Source organism: Salvelinus alpinus, chromosome 1, assembly GCF_045679555.1.
Source record: "Salvelinus alpinus chromosome 1, SLU_Salpinus.1, whole genome shotgun sequence".
Classification (NCBI taxonomy): domain Eukaryota; kingdom Metazoa; phylum Chordata; class Actinopteri; order Salmoniformes; family Salmonidae; genus Salvelinus; species Salvelinus alpinus.
Window position 1 is genome coordinate 95,325,308 of NC_092086.1, and position 22,344 is coordinate 95,347,651.

The 22,344-nt window shown below is 42.5% G+C and overlaps 1 protein-coding gene across 4 annotated transcripts in view; it reads left to right on the forward strand.

Annotated features, from left to right (window-relative positions):
• The window catches only part of LOC139535790 (seizure protein 6-like), a 244,895-nt gene that overhangs the window by 146,136 nt on the left and 76,415 nt on the right, over positions 1-22,344 (forward strand). The window lies entirely within an intron of this gene.

Below are 22,344 nucleotides of genomic sequence, written 5' to 3' on the forward strand. Positions count from 1 at the left end.
CCCACTTTGCCAAAGCACAGCCCCCACACCACTAGAGGGATATCTTCAACCACCAACTTACCATCCTGAGACAAGGCCGAGTATAGCCCACAAAGATCTCCGCTAAGACTTTTCCTAGAGCTGGCCTTTATGGCAGAGTGGCCAGACAGAAGCCAATCTACAGTAAAAGGCACATGACAGCCCGCTTGGAGTTTGCCAAAAGGCACCGAAAGGACTCTCAGACCGTGAGAAACAAGATTCTCTGGTCTCATGAAACCAAGATTGAACTCTTTGGCCTGAATGCCAAGCGTCACATCTAGAGGAAACCTGGCACCATCCCTACGGTGAAGCATGGAGGTGGCAGCATCATGCTGTGGGGATGTTTTTCAGTGGCAGAGACTAGGAGACTAGTCAGGGCTGAGGGAAAGATGAATGGAGCAAAATACAGAAAGATCCTTGATGAAAACCTGCTCCAGAGCGCTCAGGACCTCGGACTGTGGTGACAACGACCCTAAGCACACAGCCAAGACAAAGCAGGAGTGACTTCGGGACAAGTCTCTGAATGTCCTTGAGTGGCCCAGACAGAACCTGGCCTTGAACCCAATCGAATATCTCTGGAGAGACCTGAAAATAGCTGTGCAGCGAACAGGTGTGCCAAGCTTGTAGCGGCATACCAGTAGTGGAAAAAGTACCCAATTCTCATACTTGAGTAAAAGTAAATATATCTTAATAGAAAATGACCCAAGTAAAAGTTACCAAGTAAAATACTATTTCAATAAAATTCTAAAAGTATTTTGTTTTAAATATTCTTAAGTATCAAAAGTAAATGTAGTTGCTAAAATATACTTAATGAGGATCTGACATTTTTTTCAATTTTCGCCTAAAATGACATACCCAAATCTATGTGCTTGTAGCTAAGGACCTGAAGCAAGGATATGCATATTCTTGGTACCATTTGAAAGGAAACACTTTGAAGTGTGTGGAAATGTGAAATTAATGTAGGATAAATTAACACATTAGATCTGGTAAAAGATAATACAAAGGAAAAAACCTGCATATTTTTTGGGGGGTACCACCTTCTTTGAAATGCAAGAGAAAGGCCGTAATGTTTTATTCCAGCCCAGGCGCAATTTAGACTTTGGCCACTAGACGGCAGCAGTGTATGTGCAAAGTGTAAGACTGATCCAATGAACCATTGCATATCTGTTCAAAATGTTGTATCAAGACTGCCCAAATGTGCCTAATTGGTTTATTAATACATTTTCAAGTTCATAATTGTGCACTCTCCTCAAACAATAGCATGGTATTCTTTCACTGTAATAGCTACTGTAAATTGGACAGTGCCGTTAGAGTAACAAGAATTTAAGCTTTCTGCACATATCAGATATGTCTATGTCCTGGGAAATGTTCTTGTTACTTACAACCGCATGCTAATCGCATTAGGCTATGTTAGCTCAACAGTTCCACGGGGGGCACCGATCCCGTAGAGGTTAAGTATAAAAGTAAAAGTACAAATAATTGAATTCCTTATATTAAGCGAACCAGACGGCAAAATGTTCTTGATTATTTATTTACGGATAGCCAGTGTCCCACTCCAACACTCAGACATCATTTACAAACAAAGTGTTTGTGTTTAGTGAGTCCGCGAGATCAGTGGCAGTAGGGATGACCAGGAATGTTCTCTTGATAAGTGTGCGAATTTGACAATTTTCTGACCTGCTAAGCATTCAAAATTAAACAAGTGCTTTTGGGTGTCAGGGAAAATGTATGGAGTAAAAAGTACATAATTTTCTTTGGGAATGTAGTAAAGTAAAAGTAAAAGTTGTCAAAAATATAAATAGTAAATTAAAATACAGATACCCCAAAAAATACTTAAGTAGTACTTTAAAGTATTTTTACTTAAGTGCTTTACACCACTGCGTCATACCCAAGAAGACTTGAGGCTGTAATAGTTGCCAAAGTTGCTTCAACAAAGTACTGAGTAAAGGTTCTTATAGACTTCTTATATACTTATATAAATATGATATTTCAGTTTTTTATTTTTTTATAAATGTGCAAACAGTTATAAAAACCTGTTATTACTTTGTCATTATGGAGTATTGTGTGTACATAGAGGGGGAGAAAACCATTTAATACATTTTAGAATAAAGCTGTAGCATAACAAAATGTGGAAAAAGTCAAAGGGTCTGAATACTTTCCGAATGCACTGTATGTCACCGCACCAAATCATCTGCCACTCAAGGAATGCTGTACTGTCTGGAGAATGTTACAGGATCAATAGGCACAGGCTCTCAGGCTGTAATGAAATGGAAATGTAAACCTGAGAGTGCCCTGCAGAGTGACATGTTGTCCATAATGTTAATGGCAGCTCTAGTGGATAAGGTGCCTTGCCTGGATTCTGTTGACAAGGACATGCATGAACAGTAACAGGTGTGAAATTATGTAAGGATTCAGTGTCTGTTTATCTCCAAGATCAGATCACTGTAATTCCTTCTTACTACTTATTTATTCAGTGAATAAATGTATAAAAAGGAGAAAATATGCAGTAGTATCTCTCTACAGTATGTGTATTGTATAGTGGTTCTGCCACCAGGGGCAACACAGGGTTGAAGCATCTCTTGTGGATAACTTCTTCAGAATCACAGATATTATGTGTTTGTTTTCACTCTCTCTCACAGAGTACTCTACTCTATTAAGTGTTCTGTTATGAGGGGCCTCACATGTGCGTATTTCTTCCTCACTCTGTGCAGATTCTACTCAAAGAGGGATGTAATTACTATCCTCACTGTTGTATGAATCAGTAAAACACACACATGTACAGTACACACACCCATTCATTATCATGGTGTACTGTATGAAAATCAAAGCGCGCACCATTCACTAACACTAGATCATTCACTAACACTAGATCATTAGAGTTGGACGGGAACTGCTAATAGGATGATTGTTTTACAGAATAGCTCAAGGATAATACCCTACCATTTGTCAAATGGGAAATGTTGTTCAGTAGAGCCTCATGAGCTTCCTCATAAGTCTCATGCCCTATTTGTCTTTTATACAATCCAAGGATAATTAATATCTTTCAATGTTATGTGATCTCAGCATGTTATCCTTATATACTCAGAGCTCCCCTTGCTTACAATCATCAACAATCAGACAGTACAGAGACAATTTTTGCATCATCTATGGCTTTCAGCTTAATCTCCAACCAACACCAAGCTCAGGAAAGACTTGGCTAGGACACCCTACCACTGTTTGAGTAAATAGCTGTTGCGACTTTTTTAATTTTATTGAATATTTAAAACATACAATATACTTGCAGTGAAGCCGCTCAACAACTACATCACATTAGTCATCCTACAGACTCATATCCAGAGCGACACACAGAAGCAACCAGGGTCAACAGATCTCCCACAAGGTCAAAAACGTGGACCCGAATCAGCGATCCATCAGCCACCGGCCCAAGCTCCCAACCGCCAGGCCACCAGCCCTCCAAGATCCACCCCACAGTTCCCCAAGAGCTGCCCCTTAACCATCCAAGACCCACCCACAGATTGTTTACAAATAAAAATACAAAAAATATTCCATTCCACACCTCCAAGACCCCCCCCCCCCCCCCCCAATGCACCAACAACCAACAAAATGAACAAAAGACAAAGACAAAGGAAAACAGAAAACAAAAATGCAAAAAACGAATTACATCAAGGACATGAAAAAGCAAGGCCAATTGAATATGTTTGAGTGCATGTATTGCACTATTTACATGTGTGTGTGTCCGTTTATGTGCACGTGTGCATTTGAATGAAAGTTTGTGTATATGCATGTGTACAAACACCTGCACGGCATCAGCCTCAGGCAAACCAGCATTAGCTGTAAAAACATTGCCCCTCAGTGTCATTCAAACTTACTTTTGCCATGTTTAATTTTTTAACTTTAACTTTGACCATCATTCTGTCCCCCGCCCAACAACTCCACTCTCACTTGTCTCCAATTTCACATCCCAATCCCTTAGCTTCCCTCAGCCCATCCCACCTATCTCTGCTGGCCACCCTCTTCGGATTTCTACGCACCACATATCTTTCAACTATGCTGTGATGTTTAACGTACAATTTCAATCTATCTAATCGAATCCACAGATTGCGAGTTGAAGATAAATACTTTTACTAAGAGTATTAGCAATTGACTGACACGGTCTCTTCAGATCTCCTAACAGTACTATTTCTAGTGTAAATTTTAGATCAATGTTATACATTTCCAGGCATTCCTGAACCTGAGACCATAATCAAATCAAATCAAATCAAATCAAATCAAATTTTATTAGTCACATACACATGGTTAGCAGATGTTAATGCGAGTGTAGCGAAATGCTTGTGCTTCTAGTTCCGACAATGCAGTAATAACCAACAGTAATCTAACCTAACAATTCCACACTACTACCTTACACACACACACAAGTGTAAGGGATAAAGAATATGTACATAAAGATATATGGATGAGTGGTGGTACAGAACGGCATGGCAGATGCAGTAGATGGTATAGAGTACGGTATATACATATGAGATGAGTACTGTAGGGTATGTAAACATAAAGTGGCATAGTTTAAAGTGGCTAGTGGTACATGTATTGCATAAAGATGGCAAGATGCAGTAGATGATATAGAGTACAGTATATATACATATGAGATGGGTAATGTAGGGTATGTAAACATTGTATTAAGTGGCATTGCTTAAAGTGGCTAGTGGTACATTTTTACATAATTTCCATCAATTCCCATTTTTAAAGTGGCTGGAGTTGAGTCAGTATGTTGGCAGCGGCCGCTAAATGTTAGTGGTGGCTGTTTAACAGTCTGATGGCCTTGAGATAGAAGCTGTTTTTCAGTCTCTCGGTCCCTGCTTTGATGCACCTGTACTGACCTCGCCTTCTGGATGATAGCGGGGTGAACAGGCAGTGGCTTGGGTGGTTGTTGTCCTTGATGATCTTTATGGCCTTCCTGTGACATCGGGTGGTGTAGGTGTCCTGGAGGGCAGGTAGTTTGCCCCTGGTGATGCGTTCTGCAGACCTCACTACCCTCTGGAGAGCCTTACGGTTGTGGGCGGAGCAGTTGCCGTACCAGGCGGTGATACAGCCCGACAGGATGCTCTCGATTGTGCATCTGTAGAAGTTTGTGAGTGCTTTTGGTGACAAGCCGAATTTCTTCAGCCTCCTGAGGTTGAAGAGGCGCTGCTGCGCCTTCTTCACAACGCTGTCTGTGTGGGTGGACCAGTTCAGTTTGTCCGTGATGTGTACACCGAGGAACTTAAAACTTTCCACCTTCTCCACTACTGACCCGTCGATGTGGATAGGGGGGTGCTCCCTCTGCTGTTTCCTGAAGTCCACAATCATCTCCTTTGTTTTGTTGACGTTGAGTATGAGGTTATTTTCCTGACACCACACTCCGAGGGCCCTCACCTCCTCCCTGTAGGCCGTCTCGTCGTTGTTGGTGATCAAGCCTACCACTGTAGTGTCATCCGCAAACTTGATGATTGAGTTGGAGGCGTGCATGGCCACGCAGTCGTGGGTGAACAGGGAGTACAGGAGAGGGCTCAGAACGCACCCTTGTGGGGCCCCAGTGTTGAGGATCAGCGGGGTGGAGATGTTGTTACCTACCCTCACCACCTGGGTGCGGCCCGTCAGGAAGTCCAGGACCCAGTTGCACAGGGCGGGGTCGAGACCCAGGGTCTCGAGCTTGATGACGAGTTTGGAGGGTACTATGGTGTTAAATGCTGAGCTGTAATCGATGAACAGCATTCTCACATGGGTATTCCTCTTGTCCAGATGGGTTAGGGCAGTGTGCAGTGTGGTTGCGATTGCGTCGTCTGTGGACCTATTGGGTCGGTAAGCAAATTGGAGTGGGTCTAGGGTGTCCGGTAGGGTGGAGGTGATATGGTCCTTGACTAGTCTCTCAAAGCACTTCATGATGACGGAAGTGAGTGCTACGGGGCGGTAGTCGTTTAGCTCAGTTACCTTAGCTTTCTTGGGAACAGGAACAATGGTGGCCCTCTTGAAGCATGTGGGAACAGCAGACTGGGATAAGGATTGATTGAATATGTCCGTAAACACACCAGCCAGCTGGTCTGCGCATGCTCTGAGGACGCGGCTGGGAATGCCGTCTGGGCCTGCAGCCTTGCGAGGGTTAACACGTTTAAATGTTTTACTCACCTCGGCTGCAGTGAAGGAGAGCCCGCAGGTTTTGGTAGGGGGCCGTGTCAGTGGCCCTGTATTGTCCTCAAAGCGGGCAAAAAAGTTGTTTAGCCTGTCTGGGAGCAAGACATCCTGGTCCTCGACGGGGCTGGTTTTCTTTTTGTAATCCGTGATTGACTGTAGACCCTGCCACATACCTCTTGTGTCTGAGCTGTTGAATTTCGACTCGATTTCGACTCGAAACAGGCTACCTGAGGACAATACCAAAATAAATGGTCTATTGATTCTGTATCCTCACAAAAAAATCTGCAGAGCTTCGATGATTGTATGTATGATGTATCCCAAATATTCTGCATTTTATTGGTGGAAAGAATTCTGTATAATAAGTTTTGCTGAAAAACACGAAGTCTTGAATCTTGCTTCATTTTATGTATCAACTAATACACCCTGTAGCACGGAATCGGTACATCAAAAATCTCTTCCCAACTATTTTGCAATCTGTATGGCACAGCTGTCAACATCCTGGTCCTCAAATGAAACTGGTTTACTTTCATATTTATGCTATTTTTATTCCTCTGCCAGTTTTGATCATTTATATTGGGAAGACAGAACTGTTCCCTACCTCCTCCCGCTGCCACCTGCCTCCATTTTTGGGGTAATGCTGTAATCAATTGGTTGTAATCTTGGATTGACCAGACCTTCCCGTAAAATTCTGATAACTCCATGAAAGACATAACTCTACCATTCAAATTTACAATAGAATTTTAAAACAAAATAACTTTTTCAAACATCTTTTCCATAAATACAGGTATTTTATTAACCGGCACATTTGGGTTCAGCCATAACATTTGTTGTAATATTTGTTCTATCTTTTCAGGGGGATGAAATTTAAATTGTAGGCAGCTCTGCAATGCCTGCAATACTTTGAAAAACGTATAATTTTCAAATAATCGAAAATGAGACATTGCAATCTGCTCAAAGGCAAAAAGGCAGTTTTTAAACAATGGATGAGCTTTTCTTAGTAGTCTACTTGAGAACCATTTAGGGTTCAAGTAAAACTTTTGAATAAGTGAATCTTTTAGAGAGAGGTTTAGTTCTTTTATATTTAATAATCTCAACCCACCCAATTCATATTCATTATATAGATAGGCAAGATTTATCTTGTCTAGTTTAGCGTCCCAGATAGAGCTAAATATTTTTTTCTCATATGATTTGATAAACGAATCATCACGAGTAGGCAGCGCCATAAGTAAGTGCGTAAACTGAGATATGACTAAGGAGTTAATCAGGGCAATTTTTCCATATATAGACAGGTATTTACCTTGCCATGGTTGCAGGATCTTGTCTAATTTTACAAGTTTTCTATTGAAATTCATTGTGGAAAGCTCATTTATATGAATACTAAGTATGTCATCTTCACTGTCAGACCATTTTATAGGTAAACTGCAGGGTAAAGTTAAAGTTGTATTTTTTAAAGATCCAATACGTAATATTGTACACTGATCATAATTAGATTTTAGTCCAGAGAGTCCAGAAAAGTTATTTAGATCTTCAATGAGACATTGCAGGGATCTAGCTTGCGGACTTGTATAAAACTTGAGTCATCGGCATACATGGACACCTTTGCATACAGGGACACTCTTGGATTTCTAATCCTCTAATGTTGTTATTTGATCTGATTTTAATAGCTAGCATTTCGATGGCCGTAACAAATAGATATGGTGAAAGCGGACACCCTTATTTAACTCCTTTTGACAATTCTAAACTATCTGAAAAGTAGCCGCTATTTACTATTTTACACCTGGGGTTGCAATACATTACATTTACCCATTTTATAAGAGAATCACCGAAATTGAAAGAAATCCAGGAATTTATAAATCAAATCCAGTCTTGCTTTATCAAAGGCCTTTTCAAAATCCGCTAGAAATACCAGGCCTGGCTTCTTAAATGTTTCATGATGTTGGAGATGTTTGCGAGATGTTTGTGAGAAGAGATGTCATCAATTCACTTTACTTTGATTAGTTTAGTTCCCAAAAGCTCATGTATAATCTGACTGTGAACTTGAGGGCCAGACCTGTGAGCTGATTTCATTTATCAGTGGCAATCAGAGTATATTAGACGGCGGGATGGAGGGAGCGTGAAAGTCAGTAGCGGCCATGATCTAGTCAGACAGCCGGCCGGTCTCCAGGCACCCGCTACTCACACTGATAACAACCTCAGACTTGATTGGATGGGAAACACTGACAAGACTATGAAGGACAAACTAGTGACGCGCGAGATGCGACGCTTTTACCAATTAGATTTCTTTAGGGTATCCTATTCTCTCATACTGTGATTAAAATCTCTTTGACTCTCCTCTCAGCCCTTGGTCATGTCCCCCCGTTCCACAGCTACATGAAGCTTGAAGAGACAATGACTGACAATGTTACTGGTCACAGTCAGACAGTCATATGTTGAATGACATACAGTATGGAAAGTAGGAGGAAATACATGGGTTAAGAAACAGGACTTTTGGGTAATCATTTTATGGGCAGTGGTTTTAAGCCCCCCCCCATGTTCTATGGGTAGTGGTTTTAAGCCCCCCCCCATGTTCTCTCTCTTCCACCTCCTCCTCTTCCCTCGCATATCCCAGTGAGTTGCAGTGGTGAGCAGGCGGCTGACAGGCCTGACAGGAGGGACGGCGTGTGCATTATGCAGGCTTCCTGCTGATAGTCACTCATCATTGAGGCTCACTGTGTAATGCTCTTGTGGCTGTTTCCCATAAATGTGGGCCGAGACGCTATCTGCACCACAGAGTGCCACAGTATCATAATCTCAGTGACTCACATTTCCCCAGTCAGTCTCCACTGTCTCCAACTGTTACAGTCCAGTTCATTCAGATACTTGCGTTACAATGGCTACTTATTTCCCCCCGGTGATGATCCTATAGATTACAGAGCTTTTTCAACCATTTCCTTAATTGTTATACTGCCTGGTTGTTATATGAATGGTTCTCAGAAGAGCTAGCCATCTTCTCCACACAGACTCTCCAGCAGGTTATCAATCTGTGTACTGTCAGCTTAATGGAATTCCACTAGTAATGAGCTTTGATATTCCCTAACCCGTCCTTGCAAATTACCATTGAGCTCTTTTGAATTCCCAGTGGTCCAATTGCACTAAACAGCACTGTTTAAACTTTAGAAAATAGATATCTCGCCCTAGAGCTGTTGGTATGGACTGGCATGGCAGAGAGATCAACATTTTATTAGGATCCCCATTAGCTGATCCCCATTAGCTGTTGCAAAAGCAGCAGCTACTCGTCCTGGGATCCACACAGAACATGAAACATGACACAATACAGAACAACAACACACAAGAACAGCTCAAGGACAGAACTACATACATTTTTAAGAGAGGCACACGTAGCCTACATATCAATGCATACATACAAACTATCTAGGTCAAATAGGGGAGAGTTGTTGTTTTTTAACCAGGTTTTCTTTTTTTTGCTGTTTATTTGAGCAATATGAGATGGAAAGAAGTTCCATGCAATAAGGACTCTATATAATACTGTACGCTTTCTTGAATTTGTTACCAGATTCAGCTGAGGTCTAGAACTTCTTAAGGAATGATTTGTACCAAATACAATGCTCTTAGTTTTAGAGACGTTCAGGACCAGTTTATTGCTGGCCACCGATTACAAAACAGACTGCAACTCTTTGTTAAGGTTTCCGACTTCATTAGCTGTTGTTACTGATGAGTATATGGTTGAATCATCAGCATACATGGACACACATGCTTTGATAAATGCCAGTGGCAGGTCATTGGTAAAAATAGAAAAGAGTAGAGGGCCAAGAGTGCTGCCCTGTGGTACTCCACACTTTACGTGTTTGACATTAGAGAAGCTTCCATTAAAGAAAACCCTTTGAGTTCTACTAGATAGATTGCCATATTGTGGATTCAGAGCTGAGGTTGAAAAGTCATAACACATAAGTTTTCTCAACAACAGGTTATGGTCAATAATATCAAAGGTTTCACTGAAATCTTAAAGTACCGCTCCCACAATCTTCTTATTATCAATTTCTTTCCACCAATCATCAGTCATTTGTGTCAGTGCAGTACATGTTGATTGCCCTTCTCTATAAGCATGCTGAAAGTTGTTAATTTGTTTACAGAGAAATAGCATTGTATATGGTCCAACAGTTTGCTAAGAGCTGGCAGCAAGCTTATAGGTCTGCTGTTAGAACCAGTAAAGGCCACTTTACCACTCTTGGGTAGCATAATTACTTTGGCTTCCCTCCAGGCCTGAAGACAAAGACTTTCCTCTAGGCTCAGATTAAAAATATGACAGATAGGAGTGGCTATAGAGTCAGCTACCATCCTCAGTAGCTTTCCATCTAAATTGTCAATGCCAGGAGGTTTGTCATTATTGATCGATAACAATAATTTTCCAACTTCTCCCACACTAACTTTGGCAACATCCTTCTGCCCATAATTTAATTTAAAGTACTCCAAAGTTTTTTGACATCATTCTTTATATCATTGATCTTGGCTTCATAATATGGTTTCTTCTTTTTGTTGAGTTTAGTCACATAATTTCTCAATTTGCAGCCAGCCAGATGTGCAGCCAGACTTATTAGCCTCTTTCAACCATGCAGTTTTTCAATTACTCATCAATCCATAGAGCCTTAACAGTTCTAACAGTCAGTTTCTTAACCCTCCTGCTGTGTTCCGGTCGAATTGGACCGATTTACAAGTTTTCTCTCTGAAAAATGTCATACGGTTCCATGACTTTGTCCACACAGGGCATCTGAACACACAAAATACATTTGGATGATTTTCATAACATTTTGGGCATTTTATTTAACTTTTGTACTCCTGTGGCGTTCCAAGTCAAAAATGACCGGTCATTAGAAACGAATGGGTGAGACTACAATTAGTGTAATTAGTGAGACTACAATTACATGCCCATTCATCAGATGGACACACTTCCTCTCCACAACCCCCACATGCATGTGTGTTTGAGCACACACACCTCACTCCCGTTCTTGGCTTCCATGGCAACCCCCACGGGAATCTTTCCCCAATAGAATCTTTCTCCACGGGAACCACACCTGTTGGCATTCTCACAAACAATCGCAACATTGTTTCAATAATATATAGAACTTTTCTCGCAGCTCTGGTATATAAAGCTTTTTTGAGGCTTTCTCACAAGTCATTCTGCGGCAGCACAAGACCAAACGATATACTGTGTGAGGCTCTTGATCATATCTTTGATCATGACACTGGTGAGGAGGAGAGAGTCCTTGTTAAACTTTGATACAAAGTAGTCTGAAAAATAGCACAATATGTTTCATCTGATTATTTGTTATAGTCCAAATAATCCATACATTATGTTTTTTTAAACTCAAAAACGAGTTGTATGAGCTCAGGTCAATGAGGCCTACAGGCCATAAATATCATTAATCACATCAGACCAACAAATATATTTAACATCATCCACATTAGAGTCACAGCAAAATATTTTTTATGATCTCTTATACATTACTTTCGGCCCAGCTATTGGAATTTTGGCTTTCCTGGATATAGCCACTATATTGTGATCATTGCATCCCCTGGGTACGGATACAGCTTTAGAACAAAGTTATGCAGTATTAGTAAAAATGTGATCGATACATGTGGATGATCTTGTTCCTGTAGTGTTTGTAAACACTCTGGTAGGTTGTCACGGCCGTGAAAAGAAGAGGACCAAGGTGCAGCGTGGTGAGCGTACATTTTATTTATTAAATCAAAATGACGCCGAACAAAACAATAAACATACAAAAACAAACCATGAAGCTCAAATGCTATGTGCCCTAAACAAAGTCAACTTCCCACAAAGACAGGTGGGAAAAAAGGTTACCTAAGTATGGTTCCCAATCAGAGACAATGATAGACAGCTGTCCCTGATTGAGAACCATACCTGGCCAAAACATAGAAATAGAAAATCATAGAAACACAAAACATAGAATGCCCACCCCAACTCACGCCCTGACCAAACCAAAATATAGACATAAAAGGATCTCTAAGGTCAGTGCGTGACAGTACCCCCCCCCCCCCCCAAAGGTGCGGACTCCGGCCGCAAAACCTAAACCTATAGGGGAGGGTCTGGGTGGGCATCTATCCGCGGCGGCTCAGGTGCGGGACGCAGACCCCGCTCCACCGCTGGCTCACCCCACTTTGGTGGCACCTCTGGTGCGGGGACCCTCGCCGCCGGTCCCGGACTGGGGACCCTCACAGCGGGCCCCGGACTGGAGGCCGTCGCTGGAGGCTCCGGGCTGGAGGCCGTCGCCCAGGAGGCCGTCTCTGGAGGCTCCGGGCTGGAGGCCGTCTCTGGAGTGGAGAGACACATAGGAGGCCTGGCTCTGGGAGCAGGCACAGGACTCACCAGGCTGGGGAGACATACAGGAGGCTTCTTCCTTGGCCGAGGCACTGGATACACTGGGCTGTGGCAGCGCACTGGCGGTCTCGAGCGCAGAGCTGGCACAACCCCTTCTGGCTGGATGCCCACTTCCACCCGGCAAATGCGGGACGCTGGCACCGAGCACACCGGCCTGTGAATACTCAACCGAGACACAGTGCGCATCACCCCATAACACGGGGCCTGAACAGTCACATGCTCACCACGGTAAGCACAGGGAGTTGGCTCAGGTCTCCAACCTGACTCAGCCACACTCCCCGTGTGCCACCCCCCCCCCCCCCCAAAACAAATTGGGGGCTGCCTCTCGGGCTTCCTTGCCGGCCGTGTTCCCTCATAACGCTACCGCTCCGCCTTAGCTGCCTCCAGTTCCTCCCTTGGACGACGATACTCCCCAGTCTGCATCCAGGGTCCCTTACCATCCAGGATCTCTTCCCATGTCCAGGAGTGCTCTCTACCATGCTGCTTGGTCCTTTGGTGGTGGGAAGTTCTGTCACGGCTGTTGAAAGAAGAGGACCAAGGTGCAGCGTGGTGAGCGTACATTTTATTTTATTGAATAAAAGATGACGCCGAACAAAACAATAAACACTACCAAAAAAAAAAACGTGAAGCTCAAAGGCTATGTGCCCTAAACAAAGTCAACCTCCCACAAAGACAGGTGGGAAAAAAGGCCACCTAAGTATGGTTCCCAATCAGAGACAATGATAGACAGCTGTCCCTGATTGAGAACCATACCCGGCCAAAACATAGAAATAGAAAATCATAGAAACACAAAACATAGAATGCCCACCCCAACTCACGCCCTGACCAAACCAAAATATAGACATAAAAGGATCTCTAAGGTCAGGGCGTGACATAGGTTGAATAATAACCTGAACCAGATTACAGGCACTAGTAAGAAGCTTCCTCTTGAGTGGACAGCTTGATGAAAACCAGTCAATATTCAGGTCCCCAAGAAAGTAGACCTCTCTGTTTACATCACATACACTTTCAAGCATTTCACACACGTTATTTAGACACTGACTGTTAGCACTTGGTGGACTATACCAACACCCCAAAAGAAAATGCTTTAGCTGTGCAAAGTGAACCTGCAACCACAACACTTCAATAACACTTGACATGAGATCTTCTCTAAGCATTACAGGAATATGGCTCTGAATATATACAGCAACACCTCCCCCATAAGCATTTCTGTCTCTTCTATAGATGTTATATCCTTGTATTGCTACTGCTGTATCATCAAATGAATTATCGAAGTGAGTCTCAGAAATGGCTAATATATTAATGTTATCATAACTGATGGTAAATTAGATAGTCATTCTGCTAAATGTTTGGTTGATGTTCCTGAGTATAGCCGAGGTATGAATCTTTGCTCTTGCGGCAGGTGTGTCTACAGTATTTATAGCTATGCAAGTTTCTTTTATTTATTTATGTTTATTTCACCTTTATTTAGCCAGGTAAGCTAGTTGAGGACAAGTTCTCATTTACAACTGCGACCTGGCCAAGATAAAGCAAAGCAGTGTGACACTAACACAGAGTTACACATGGAAAAAAACAAGTGTACATTCAATAACACAATAGAAAAAAGAAAGTCTATATACAGTGTGTGCAAATGGCGTGAGGAGGTAGGCAATAAATTGTCCATGGTAGCGAAGTAATTACAATTTAGCAGATTAACACAAGTGATAAATGAGCAGATGATGTGCAAGTAGAGATACTGGTGTTCAAAAGAGCAGAAAGTAAATAAAAACAGTATGGGGATGAGGTAGGTAGATTGGGTGGGTTATAAAGGTGTATACAGTTTAGATGTGTTTCTGAGGCTGATGGTGATAATATAACCTTTACATGCTAGACCCTTAAAAAGACATGAGTTCACACGGGCCATACAGTATATCATTCTCTCTGCATACACAGACAACAGTATGGGACTGTGAACCTGTTACATAGGCCTATAAGTCCTAGCTTCTTTAAAATGCATACCATAAACCGCAAATCACTTCATTTACACCCATAAAACAGAACCAAATGTATTCAGATGACATCAATTAATAACACAAGAAAAACTCATTATTTAAATCAGCGTTTGCTCTGCCCCCTCATTTTAAGTAGATTTGTGAGTCATTTATGTAGTCTCTTCAGACACTAATCTCCTTTTCATCATGGTTGGAGATAAAGGAAAGATTAAATACATTGTTGCTGAAGCTTGCGTAAATTGATTGCGACGCAGATTGTCAGAAAGCAGGTGCAGTTAGTGAGTTTAATAATAATGAACACAGAACAATACAAAACAAGAGAAACGTCTGACAAGGAAACATAATCAATACTACTTGATAACTGATAACAAAAGAGGGCAAGTAATCAGGGATTAATGAAGTCCAAGTCCTCCTCTGGACCGTACCCCTCCCAGACCACCAGGTACTGGAGCTGACCCCTACGATGTTGGGAGTCCAGGAGTGATCTGATGACGAGACGCAGGTGTGTGTAAAGATGGGTTGCCAGGATCGGTGGTTAGTAGACCGGTGACATCGAGTGCTGGAGAGGGGGAGTAGACGTGATACTGCCTTTCTGATCAGCTTTGTGTGTCTCAGTGTTTCCTCCTGGAGTTCAGAGTTAAACATTGCATCCACTGGGGCAGAGACATCCCCATTCCCCTCATGTTATCTACAAGTTTTCTATTTGATTATAGAGATTGGGTTTCGTGATAACCAAGTAGTATACAATTAGATTAGAACGACAGTGGTAACAACAACAGTGGTTATCAAATTAAACCACCCTTGTCTAATTTGTAATCAGTAATCCAATACGACATTGTGCCACTGTTGTAATTTAATTGAATCATGTGTTGATCATAAAATTACTCAAGCACGAATGTTGCAGCGCATATTCATCACCTCCGATAGAAGCCAAGATAACAGAACTGGATCACTGTGAGACATAAATCCATAAGATGTATCCCATAGACCAGTGGTTCCCAAACTTTTTATAGTCCCGTACCCCTTCAAACATTCAACCTCCAGCTGCGTACCAGGGTCAGCGCACTCTCAAATGTTGTTTTTTGCCATCATTGTAAGCCTGCCACACACACCATACAATACATTTATTAAACATAAGAATGAGTGTGTTTTTGTCACAACCCGGCTCTTGGGAAGTGACAAAGAGCTCTTATAGGACCAGGGCACAAATAATAATAAAATAATAATATAAAACCTTATTTGTTCATCAAAGATTGTGAATAACTCACCACAGGTTATTAAGAAGGGTGTGCTTGAAAGGATGCACATAACTCTGCAATGTTGGGTTGTATTGGAGAGAGTCTCAGTCTTAAATCATTTTCCACACACAGTCTGTGCATGTCACGCCCTGGCCATAGAGAGGCTTTTATTCTCTATTTTGGTTAGGCCAGGGTGTGACTATGGTGGGCATTCTAGTTTCTTTATGATTCCCAATCAGAGACAACGATAGACAGCTGTCCCTGATTGAGAACCATACCCGGCCAAAACATAGAAACAGAAAACATAGAAGAAAAAAACTAGAATGCCCACCATAGTCACACCCTGGCCTAACCAAAATAGAGAATAAAAGCCTCTCTATGGCCAGGGCGTGACTATGGTGGGCATTCTAGTTTCTTTATTTCTATGTTTTCTGTTTCTATGTTTTGGCCGGTATGGTTCTCAATTAGGGACAGCTGTCTATCGTTGTCTCTGATTGGGAATCATACTTAGGCAGCCTGTTTTTCCACCTTAGTTGTGGGTAGTTGTCTTCGTTAATGCATGTATAGCCTTACGGAGCGTCACATTCGTGTTTGTTGTTTCTTGTTGGTGACATTTAAAAATAAAGGAAAATGTACGCTGACCACGCTGCACCTTGGTCCACTTCTTCCGATGGGCGTGACAGTGCATGTATTTAGTTTGCATGTTAGTGAGGGCCGACTTCACATAGGTACGTGGTTGCAAAGGGCATCAGTGTCTTAACAGTGTGATTTAACAAGGCAGGATACTCTGAGCGCAGCCCAATCCAGAAATCTGGCAGTGGCTTCTGATTGAATTCAATTTTCACAGAACCTTTTGTTGCAATTTCGATGAGGCTTTCTTGTTCAGATATCGGTAAGTGGATTGGAGGCAGGGCATGAAAGGGATAACGAATCCAGTTGTTTGTGTCATCCATTTCGGGGTAGTACCTGCGTAATTGCACACCCAACTCACTCAGGTGCTTCGCTATATTACATTTTACATTGTCCATAAGCTTGAGTTCATTTGCAGACAAAAAATCATACAATAATGGAAAGAACAGTGTCTTGTCCTTCTTAATACAGACAGAGAAAAGCTCCAACTTCTTAATCATAGCGTCAATTTTGAACTGCACATTGAATATAGTTGCGTAGAGTCCCTGTAATCCTAGATTCAGATCATTCAGGCGGAAAAAACATCCCCCAGATAGGCCAGTCGTGTGAGAAACTCGTCATCATGCAAGCGGTCAGACAAATGAAAATGATGGTCAGTAAAGAACTTTAAGCTCGTCTCTCAATTAAAAAAACTTGTCAATACTTTGCCCCTTGATAACCAGCGCACTTCTGTATGTTGTAAAAGCGTTACATGGTCGCTGCCCATATCATTGCATAGTGCAGAAAATACACGAGAGTTCAAGGGCCTTGCTTTCATAAAGTTAACCATTTTCACTGTAGTGTTAAAGATTGGATTGTTGCACTATATTCAGGGTGTTAGACACTAGACAGACATAAGAGCTGCTATTTATTCAGTATTTAACACAGCTATAAAGTTTCATGAATAACCCGTCTAGAGGCTGATTTCTGTATCTCTCTCTGCGTCCTCTCTTCTCCTCTAATAGACAGTAAAACCAGAGGGAACGCCTCCTCTGTGTGAAACAGTAGGGACACAGGCAGGCCGCTCCACAGTACTTACTATTGGAGTTGCAGGAGGGAGGGAGCCTCCTGTTGAAGTGTAATTGGAGAAAAACCTTGTGAAGTATTCTCCTCTTCAGGGGTCTGGATGGAGGGGGGATGGAGAGAAGAGGCAAGGTCAAAGGCCACGGAGGAGAGATGCACTGGTTAAGTTTTTTATCATTACGATTCTTTATGTTGCCCAGCCTTAATTACACTGAAGCCCTAACGATCGACACAGCTGTTAGAGTTTCTAAACACATACAGAGCTGCACACTTAGACCTCTCCCCTGAGTAGCACCTCTGATATACCAACACACCAACATGTCTGGGGGAGGGAGGCAACACATAATCAAGATGAGACATTTTCTATGTTGGGTCAATTCTCCTCTCAACGCTCTCGCAGTCTTGCAAAGGAGGGCAAGCGAGGAGGAAAACATATCAGGGAAATTGACTGCAATTATCTTGGTCGCTCAACCTCACTGCTGCAGCTAACAACAGTGAATACATTATGAGTTCTTGTAAATCTGTCTATGAGATGAGCTACCGTTCACCATACAGATTAGTTTTTAGTAGCCAGCTCTCAATAACTGAGTACATGTTGTTACCGTGTTGGATGCAGCATTATCCAAATATAAAACTGCAGATAGGTTGAGTCTGGAAAACTGAAACTCATTACTTCCAAATCTCGATCCTCTCCACCTCTCCAAGTCACCTCATAATAAAGGGGACAGGTGCAGCGTTTCCGGAATTGGCCAGAGCATCTGAACTATTTCAAGTCCGTTAAGGAGTGTTTCCGATCAAATAATGCCTGTCTGTTGCCTATCAGCTCTCTCCAGGCCACCTGGCTCTCTCTGATACATTCTGTTTCCATGCCCATTCATCTACCTGGCCCCTTCTCTAGGGGTTACCATCTGGACCTTCCTGCTACACACTCCTATAGACTCTCTAATCTCTCTTCAGACGGGCCACCTCCTGTCCCCCGTTCTGATTATACAGAGACCGAATGGACGGAACGGAGAGAGGATTAGAGTGAAGGAGAGAAAGAGAGAGATAGCATAAAGGTTTTCGAGGGGAATGAAGCAGAGAATCCTTGAAGCTTTTCAGCAGGGAAACTGGATGTGGTAAATTTCTACTGGAGCCACAATGCATGGTTTGGAGAGGATTCCATTTTCCATGAGGTTGGAGGCAGCATCATTCAAAGCAGAAAGTAGAGAGGGATTTGTCACACCGGCTGCTTCTGAGGTCAAGGTACACTGATATCATCTCGCTATCACACTGCGATTAGTCCCACTCTCCAGCACCGCACAGCTATCTTTCCACCCCTCCCTCGCTCCCGCTCTCTTTCTCCTTCTCACACTCCTCTTCACTCTCCTACTTCTTCTGTCTATTTCTATATTTCTCACTTTCTCCCTCTCTCTATTCCCCCTCTTTCTCTCCCCTATTTTTCTACTCTCTTTATTTCTCCCGCTCTCTTCAATCAATTTCCTGGTCTGATTTGACGAACACGCAGGGATATATTATTGGGAAACAGGGACCAATTAAAATGAAGGTCCTAGATACAACTGTGAGAAAATTGGGTTGAGCTATTCAAAGCTGAATAGTTGTCTGAATGGCATTATATTATATCAAGTGTGGATATATGTTTATTTATTGTTTATTTGAATAACATACTGATATGACTTCAGAATGTTTCCTTTGGTGGAGCTTAATTAAGCATATATAGAATATTAATACAATGCTATCTATATTTTCTAAGACTAAACTGTCAAGTCTTCTCTCTTTATTTTGTTGGAAAATGTGATGGCTGCCAACAATCGGTTGATCTATTGGTTGGATGCGACATAGAGAAGTGTTTACAACTCGCACTGACTCAAGGGTTAACAATTGCTATTTGATGGTGCATCTGGGACCCTGATCCTCTGACTCCGATCAATAGTCATGTTAATAAACATCGCCAACAGCTGACACACAGCTTCTTTCCATGCAGAGAGAATTGCTCTATCGATTCCAGCACTTTCATTTTAATTCCACTGTTTCTGACAAAGGAAGCTAAATGCATTTAGCATTGATCCTGACAAACTATGGCAAGATGAAGAGGGACATTTCTATGTGTTTGTCAGTGATGTACGCCTCCCTATTCAGCTAACACATCAATGGTGGAGACAGGCAATACATTACACCAAGACTCCAGCTGAAGGGACATTCAAATCAAATCAAATCAAATACATTTTATTTGTCACATGCTTTGTAAACAACAGTGAAATGTTTTCTTATGGGCCCTTCCCAACATGCAGAGAGAAAACAAATTGTAGAAAGGTAATAAATAGAATAAATACACAATGAGTAACGATAGCTTGGCTATATACACCGTGTACCAGTACCAAGTCGATGTGCAGGGGTACAGTACCAGTCAAAACTTTGGACACACCAGCTCTTTCATGTGTTTCTCTTTATTTTTATATTTTCTACATTGCAGAATAATAGTGAATACATCAAAAGTATGAAATAACACATGGAATCATGTAGTTACCAAAAAACTATTAGACAAATCATAATATATTTTTGATTCTTCAAAGTAGCCACCCTTTGCCTTGATGACAGCTTTGCACACTTGGCATTCTCTCGACCAGCTTCATGAGGAATGCTTTTCCAACAGTCTTGAAGGAGTATCTACATATTATGCTGAGCACTTGTTGGCTGCTTTTCCTTCACTCTGCGGTCTAACTCATCCCAAACCATCTCAATTGGGTTGAGGTCAGGTGATTGTGGGAGCCAGGTCATCTGATGTAGCACTCCATCACTCTCCTTCTAGGACAAATAGCCCTTACACAGCCTGGAGGTGTGTTTTAGGTCCTTGTGTTCTTGGGGACCTTCAATGCTGCAGACATATTTTGGTACCCTTCCCTAGATCTGTGCCTTGACATAATCCAATCCTGAGACCTTATATAGACAGGCATGTGCCTTTCCAAATCATCTCCAATCAATTGAATTTAACACAGGTGGACTCCAATCCAATTGTATAAACATCTCAATGATGATCAATGGAAACAGGATGCACCTGAGCTCAATTTCGAGTCTCATAGCAAAGGGTCTGAATACTTATGTAAATAAGTGTTTTTTATAAATGAATGATTTTTTAAAAACAGTTTTTACTTTGATATTGTGTGTAGATTTCTGAGATTTTTTTAAATATTTAATACATTTTAGAACAAGGCTGTAATGTAACAAAATGTGGAAAAAGTCAAAGGGTCTGAATACTGTACGTAGAGGTAAGGATACAGTAACTAGGCAACAGGATTGATAATAAACAGTAGCGGCAGCATATGTGAATAGTCAAAAGAGTTAGTGCAAAGGGGAGTCTATGCCGATAGTTCTGGAAGCTATTTGGTTAACTATTTAGCGGTCTTATGGCTTGGGGGTAGAAGCTGTTCATGGTCCTGTTGGTTCCAAAATTGGTGCAGCGGTACTGCTTGCCGTGCGGTAGCACTCTATGACTTGGGTGGCTGGAGTCTTTGACAATTCTGACACTGCCTGTATAGAGCTCAGTCCCAGTTTATGTACTGGGCCGTACGCACTACCCTTTGTAGCGCCTTGCTGTCAGGTGCCAAGCAGTTGCCAGTCAAGATGCTCTCAATGGTGCAGCTGTACAACTTTTTGAGGATCTGAGGGCACATCCCAATCTTTTCAGCCTGCTGATGGGGAAGAGGTGTTGTTGTGCTTTCTTCACGACTGTGTTAGTGTGTGGACCATGTTCATTCCTTAGTGATGTGGACACAGAGGAACTTGAAGCTCTCAACCCTCTCCACTACAGCCCCGTCGATTGTCGTTGTGGATGGGGGTGTGGTTGGCCCTCCTTTTCCTGTAGTCCATGATCAGCTCCTTTGTCTTGCTGACATTGAGAGAAAGGTTGTCATCCTGGCACCACACTGCCAATTCTCTGACCTCCTTCCTATAGGCTACCTTGTCAGCAAACTTATGATGGTATTGGAGTTGTGTGCGGGCACACAGCCGTAGAAGAACAGGAATGGACAAAGCACGCACCCCTGAGGGGCCCCCGTGTTGAGTGTCAGCATGGTGGATGTGTTGTTGCCTGCCCTCACCACCTGGGGGGATGCCCGTGAGGAAGTCCAGGATCCAGTTGCAAAGTGACTTGTTCAGTCCTAGGATCCTAAGCTTAGTGATCAGCTTGGAGGGCACTATGTTGTTGAACGCTGAGCTATAGTCAATGAACAACATTCTCACATAGGTGTTCCTCTTTTCCAGGTGGGAGAGTGTGTGTAGTGCAATGTGTAGTGCAATAGAGATTGCATCATCTGTTGTGGCGGTATTTGAATTGGCGTGGGTCCAGGGTGTCTGGGATGACGGTGTTGATGTGAGCCATGATCAGCCTTTCAAAGCATTTCACGGCTGCAAATGTGAGTGCTATGGGCGAAAGTCATTTATAGAGTTTATCTTGGCGTTCTTGGGCACAGGGACTATTGTGGTCTGCTTAAAACATGTAGGTATTACAGACAGGGTCAGGGAGAAAATGTCAGTGATGTCCCTTGAAAGCTGATCAGCACTTGAAAGCTGTTCCATTCTGGCCCTGCGTCCTTGTGAATGTTAACCTGTTTAAAGCTCTTACTCACATCAGCTACAGAGAGTGAGATCACAGTGTTCCAGAACAGCTGGTGCTCTCGTGCAGTGTTGCTTGCTCATCTGGTAGGCTTGCATCACTGGGCAGCTCATGGCTGGGTTTCCCTTTGTAATCCATGATAGTTTGCAAGCACTGCCACATCCTACGAGAATCCCGGAACATATTCCAGTCTGTGCTAGCGAAACAGTCCTGTAGATTAGCATCCGCTTCATC